We start from the raw sequence: 7258 nt of genomic DNA, 5'->3' as shown, positions 1-7258 counted from the left end.
GTATGGATTTGTTCACAGCTGAGACTCATTGTAAAAAAAAAAAATCAGTGAAGGTTTCTCCAGAACATTATATTGCCTTAGTAAATAACGTTGACCCTTTTCCAGGCTCCTCAACTTTGTTCCAAGCTCTTAAAGCCACTAAGCAACATTGTTCTATAGTAATGTAATCAAATTGAGTCTGTTCTTGTAGGTCAGAGTACTGCCTTTCACCCAGCAACAACCTTTGACAATATTCATTCCCCTTGCTCTATTTCACTGTTCCAATTTGTGGCTTCTTCCCTCTACTATGTAAACCATTGTAACTGCTGACCAGCTTTTAGCACAGCTCATACTAACCCCTTTCAGTCTTGGGGAATAATCCTATTTTGAGTAGCGCAGTTACTTAGAATTTGTTTTGCATAAGGTGAATGTACAGCATAAGAAATCATAGCCTCACCAGGTGGTGTTGGTGCACGCCTTTAATCCCAGCACTTGGGAGGCAGAGGCAGGTGGATCGCTGTGAGTCCAAGGCTATGATGGCTAGGTCTGAACCAGTGAGTTTACTGAGTAACTTACAGACAGCTATACCATTAAATCAGTCCACCTCAGCAGCAACCATCAACCAGGTACATATCCTCATCGACCCGTGAGGCCCCAGTCATCTCCTGCATTGCCTCATGAGGCACACTATGAGGTCTCACCTCTTTCATAAGTGAGATGCTAGTGTGGCCAATCTAATGAAGGTCTCTTACCAGTAAGTACAGTTGCTCTGACTTCACGGTGGCAGTGGCCTTTAATGCCAGGAGAACAGAGATCCAGAACAAAAGCTCCACTAAAGAGAGTGAAATCAATGCACTCCTGTCCGTGCCCTTCCTGACCAGCAGGAATAAGACTCAAGACAACCAGGTTCCTTCTCAAGGCGGTTTACTCAGGAATGAAGTTACAGCAGTATCGCTTGACAGAGAATGGCCCCGTCCCTAGGCGGGCAAAGGCTTATATCCTCAGCAAGAGCCAATCAGGGAGAGCCACGTGTAGCCTCTCCATAGGTCCGAAATGAGTCACGGAGACCATAAGGCTTGATGCCCGTGCTGATAGCCATATAAGGACTTGTTTACCAGGGAGAGCACTCACCATCAGGAGGGTGGAAGGCAGAAGCCAGCGCCATTTTTAGGCATGGCAACATCGCAGCTCTCGACAGTTCCCCCTTTTTCATTAAATGAGCCGAGGGATAAAGCCCGATCAGGGTTAGACTATTCCTATGGCCCACCCGATCGAGGACTGACTTGGGAGAGAAGCTCAATGCCATTCTGTGTGCAATGGGCTAATTCCCTGCGGAGTGCAATGGCCATCGAATTCAGAGGGTTTTGCGTGCCTTTTGGCGTGCAATGGCAACAAGGCCAGCCAAGTGCAAAGGCCACCCAAGGGAAGGGTAAGGGAAGGCTCAATTTCTTAGGCTAGCAAGCCACACTTGGGGAGACTGTCCAGCTTCAACGGCATAAAAGGCTTGGGCAACTAAAGCCAAGTCTCTTGAGCTTGGGCCATACGGCAGAGACACAGCAGACACACCCCTGAGACAATCGCCAGGATACCAGCCAAAGCCCCAATACCCGTCCATTCCTTAAGATGGCTCATCGCCTGATGAATCCAATTTGAAAGTCCTTCTGCCATAGCAAGGTCAACATGTGTCGAATTGACAGTCACTATAGCCAAACGGAGATCAGTCATCAGGTGTTCAAACTTCTTGGACCAGTTGCCTTTAAGATAATTAGACAGTTCTCTAGAGTAATTGGCAGCATGGGAAAAATTATAATATGGTACAAAAGTCACGCAGAATCTGGGATTTTGATAAGTAGAATTATAACCAGAGGAGGTCGCATTAGGAAATGCAAAAATGTACGGAGAAAATGTAAAAACCCCTACTTTAGCCCAATTCACCTTGCGGGATTGGCAACCTGTCCAGGGGAAGGTGGAATCCCCTCTTGACTGTCCTCTGCAAAAAGGGGGCCCAACAAGGTTGGGGAGGAATAGAGCTATTGCCTTTAGCCTCAGCAGCGGGCCACCAGCCTGTAATCCAGGTGGCATTGGTTCGGTTATGGACAGTCACAAAAGGCCTCTTGTCAAACCAAGCTGCTGTTTGATTCTAAAGCCGAATGTAATCTGTGTGCTCAGACAAATTAGAAAATTTATGAAAACATAAACTTCCCCAAAGGGGCAATGTAAAATTCTCCCCAACACTGGTGATCTCTGGATCGAAAGGTAAGTAAGGGAGGTCTAGACTCTGGTTGCTAGAGAAGAATCTAGGATATACTTGTGTATCATGCTGCACCGGCATCGGCTTCAGGAACACCGAGAGAATTCCCCATCTCGTTATCATCAGTGCAGGAGTTGTCATCAGGAGGAGAAGGAGGAGGATCTTCATAATTACATTTTCGAACCAGCCGTTCCGGGACCCAGATGGGATCATGGCGATCCTGTGGAAAGACACAGACAGATCCTCTGGCCCAGGCCAACACTGGATCAGGGCCATGCCAAATGCCCGATAAAATATCCTTCCATTTTACTCGGCCCTTCATGGGAGGTTGCCAATGAGTATGGCGGTCGGCTGCAGAGCAGCCTTGAACATCCAATGTCAAAAAATTTAAAGTAAATAAGACTAAAGAAAGACGTTCCCTGGGCGTTCGGCCTGCTCCAATTCCCCCTTTTTGTTTAGCAAGACATTCTTTAAGCATGCGATGTGCACGTTCCACTATGCCTTGCCCCTGTGGATTATAGGGGAGGCCATGTTTCAAGTCCACTTGCATTTGAGTACAGAAAGCTTTAAAGGAGGCCGCAGTGTATCCTGGGCCGTTGTCAGTTTTGAGTAAGTGGGGTTTACCCCAGGCCGCCCATGCTTCTAGGCAGTGTGCAATTACATCACGGGCCTTTTCCCTGGAAAGAGGGGTGGCAGAAATAAGTCCAGAACAAGTGTCCACGGAAACATGGACATATTTCAATTTACCAAATTCAGAAATATGTGTGACATCCATCTGCCATATTTTTAAAGGAAGGAGCCCTTTTGGATTGACTCCCAGGCCTACCGGATGCAGATGAACACTGCAGTCTGGACAATGAACAACAATTTGTCTCGCAGCATCTCTGGAAATACCAAATTTGGTCTGTAATGTCTTAGAATTAACATGAAAAGTTGAATGGAATAATTTCGCCGAGTCTATCGGAGATTGAAACAAAGAGGAAAAGATAAAGTCTTGACGTGTAGCAGCGTCAATCTCAGCATTGGCAGAGCTCATAGGCCCCGGTAGACTTTAGGCGTGGCAACATCGCAGCTCTCGACACACTCCTTTCCACTTCTTTATTGGAACTTGATCACACATGGCCTGGCCTGGTAGTGGAGACTGAACGTCCAGCTCTCTTGCTTCCACTTCCAAATACTAGGATTACAGGTGTGTGCCACATTGCTTTCTCATATCAATTATCTCTTTGTGGGGGAAATATACAAATACCATGAAGGTTGCTGACAAAAAGAAGAAGAAGAAGAAGAAGAAGAAGAAGAAGAAGAAGAAGAAGAAGAAGAAGAAGAAAAAGAAAGAAAGAAAAAACAAAAACAAAAACAAACCTGCAACTTGGCTGGAGCAATTGCTCAGTGACTGAGAGCACTTGCTGCTCTTGCAGAGGACCTGAGTTCAGTCCCTGCGACTCTAGTTCCAGGGGATTTGATATCCTATTCTGGCCTCTGCAGCCAACTACACTCACGTACACACACACACACACACACACACACACACACACACACACACACACTAAATATTTACAAGAAAAAAAATAATATTAGTACATTAGTGCTGCTGTAACCAAATACCTGACACTGGGTAATTCGTGAAGAATAAAAGCTGCTTCCTCACAGTGCTGTTGGCTGCAACATCTGTTACGAACATGAGCTCTAGATGGGCGTGGTAGCGCACGCCCGTAATCCCAGCATTTGGGGAGGCAGAGGCAGGTGGATCTCTGTGAGTTTGAGGCCAGCCTGGTCTACAGAGTGAGTTCCAGACAGCCAGGGCTACAGAGAGAAACCCTGTCTCAAAAAAACCAAACCAAAACAAAAGAACATGAGCTCTGCTTCTAACATAGAAATATTGTTGCACCTTTACATGGTGAAAGGATCAAAAAGAAAAATGCTGCGCTAGGCAAGGTGGCATATGCATTGGGGAGGATGAGGTAAGAGGATTATAAATTCAAGCCCCACTTGGACCTAAGAGATCTGGTCTCAAGCAAGCAAACAAAAGAATCAATGGCTTAGGGACGTCATGAAATGTGTCATAGTATAGATGCTTTGTCCACCATGTTTGTGCCAGATAATGTGTGAGGACCAGATGGTGACTCTCAAAAACTTCTGTTAATCCCACCAATAGAGGAGAAAAGACAACAAATTATGACCAAATCAAAACAAGCTTTATTCTACACATGTCAAATCTGGTCCAGCTGCTGTCTTCCCACCAAGACAGTGTTTAAGAGCCAATTTCCCATACCTCTTATGTAGGGCAAAACTACAGGTTGGAGGACTTTTGCAAGCAAGCATGGTTACAGAAGCAAGACCAGGTAAATTTTGCAAAGCAGTAAAGGAAATCTTCCTGGAGCATTTGTTACAGAGTGTTTTCATGGTTACAAGGGTAGGGTACAGCCCAGTTCTGTGAAATAGAAACTTAAGTTTTACAATAAACAGAAACCAAATCTTAGAGTTTCAAAATGGCTCCTGATTCCAAAATGAAGTCTGGCTGGTTCCTCATTCTCCTCCTGATCTTATGTGGCCCTGTCAAATCTTTGATAGGGTCCCTCCATTTCTAGTTGCTATAAGAGCTGAAAATGCCCAGAAAGGGCAAGTATCTTAGCATTTTCTATGGCTACTGTGGTTGCGGTCACTTTTGCTGAACTGCTGGTTTGCTGTTTACATGGGTCTGCTGGAATCCTAGCAGCAAAGAGTGGAATCACTCCGAGGAACCGAGTCTACAAATGTCTATGTCTCCTGCTCCCATGAGCCTCTTTTCTCTCCTGTCTAAGGTAAGTGGGTTGGAAAGGAGGTATAGGCATTAAAGAACCCCAAATAAAGTAGGGTTGTAAAAGTTCTAAGCCTACAAGGGCCTGTTTGTTTTCCTGCTGCATTCACCAAGCTAGATGGCCTGCAAGCTTCTGAGGATCCTCCTGTCTCTGCCTCTTAACTCCCTACAGGATTGGTGGGATGACAGATGCTTTTGTGTCCTGCAGCAGGCTTTTATGTGGGTTCTGGGGATTTGAACTCAGGTCCTCATGGTAAGTGCTTTTATCCATTGAGCTATGCCCTTAATCCTATCTGTGTATGCTCAGTTACTTTTCTTTTTGCTTTGGTTTTTTGTTTTTTTGAGACAGGGTTTCTCTGTGTAGCCTTGGCTGTCCTGGACTCATTTTGTAGACCAGGCTTGCCTCGAACTCACAGTGATCTGCCTCCCAAGTGCTGGGATTAAAGGTGTGCACCACCATGCCTAGCTTTTGCTTTGCTTTTTTGAGAAAGGTTTTCACTAGGTAGCCCTGGCTAGCCTCAAATTCAAGTTTGTAAACCAGGTATGTAGACCAGGTATGTAGTTTGAGGTTGGCCTCAAACTCAGATATCTGCCTGCCTCTGCCTCTAGAGTTCTGGGGTTACAGGTGTGGGACACTACACCCACATTTTAGCTACTTTTCTTCTACAGTTCTAGATGGCCCGTGTAGGGAACGGTGCTACCCACAGTGAGTTGGACTCTTTCACAGCAATTAACAAGATGGTCCCCTACAGCCATGCCCACAAGCCAATTTGATCTAGGCAGTTCCTCAATTCAGCTACTTTTCTTAGATAATTCTAGGGGGTATCAGTTAAAGATGCAAATCATAATTTTAGATAATTTAACATAAACAGATTTCTTGAAAAATCAAAGATGAATGCACACATACGAACACATCCAGAAGCACTTTCACGCTCACACACGTTCACTCTGGTGGTACTTGGGGTGGAATCCAGAGCCTCATGAACGGTAGGCAATGCCTCCTGAGTTACACCACCCAGCCAGAAGACAAATATAACCAGGGATGGACCATATCAAAATATCTGTACAAAGAGCATACATAAAAATGATGGCAGTCAAGAAAAAATGGAACAGGAGCTGGAGAGATCGCTCAGCGTTTAAGAGCACTAGCTGCTCTGTCAGAGAACATGAGTTGGATTCTGAGTACCCACGTCATCAGCCTACAAGCATCTGTAATGACCACACATCTTCTGAGAGATCAGGTTGGGGCTGAGCAGTAAACACCCTGCACACAGGGCCTGGTGCAGGGCAGAACAGGCTCATGGAAGCATGAGAAACTCCAGAGAAGGTTGCTTCTCATTATACTCATGAAATTACTTAAGAAAGGTGGATGTGGGGCCAAGAGAGATGGCACAGAGGTTAAGAGCACTGACTACTCTTCCAGAGGTCCTGAGTTCAATTCCCAGCAACGACATGGTGGCTCACAACCATCTATAATGTGATCTAATGTGCACTGTATGCATAATAAATAAATCCTTAAAAAAAAAAAAAAAGAAAAAAGAAAGGCGGATGCGGTGGTTTGAATGAAATGGGCTCTGTAGACTCAAAGGGAGCAGCACTACTAGATCTGGCCGTGTTGAAGGACATGTGTTGCTGGGATCGGGCTTTGAGGTTTCAAATGTTCAAGCCAGGTCCAGTGTGTCTCTCTCTTCCTGCTGCTTGCTGATCTAGATGTAGAACTCTTGGCACCATCTCCGGCACTTCTCCCAAAGACAATGAACTAAATCTCTAAACTGTAAGCCAGCCCCAATTAAAGGCTTCCCCTGATAAGAGTTGCTCTGGGGCTAAGAGCACTGGCTGCTCTTCCAAAGGTCCTGAATTCAATTCCCAGTAACCACATGGTGTGTCACAACCATCTACAATGAGATCTGGTGCCCTCTTTTGGTATGCAGGCAGAATACTATATAAATAACAAATTAATTAATTAAAAAAAAAAGAGTTGCTCTGGTCACAGCAAGAGAACTTCAACTAAGACAGCTGGAAATGACCTTTCTCTGTCGGTCTGGAGCCTCTTTTTCCCCTTGGAGCATGCAGGCACTGAGCATGCAGGCGCTGGACCCTAAAGGAATGACGCTTGCTCGGATGGACAGGTTTGAAGTATCCCAGTCTGGTGGTGAGTGTCTAGAGGGAGAAATCCTTCTCCAAAACAGCTTGTTAAATGATACAACCCTTTTAGTGTCACGGTTCTTCCC

The sequence above is a fragment of the Acomys minous genome (genome assembly GCF_964271855.1).
Source record: "Acomys minous genome assembly, chromosome: 5".
Taxonomy (NCBI): Eukaryota; Metazoa; Chordata; class Mammalia; order Rodentia; family Muridae; genus Acomys; species Acomys minous.
Note: the sequence above shows the minus strand (reverse complement) of the source record.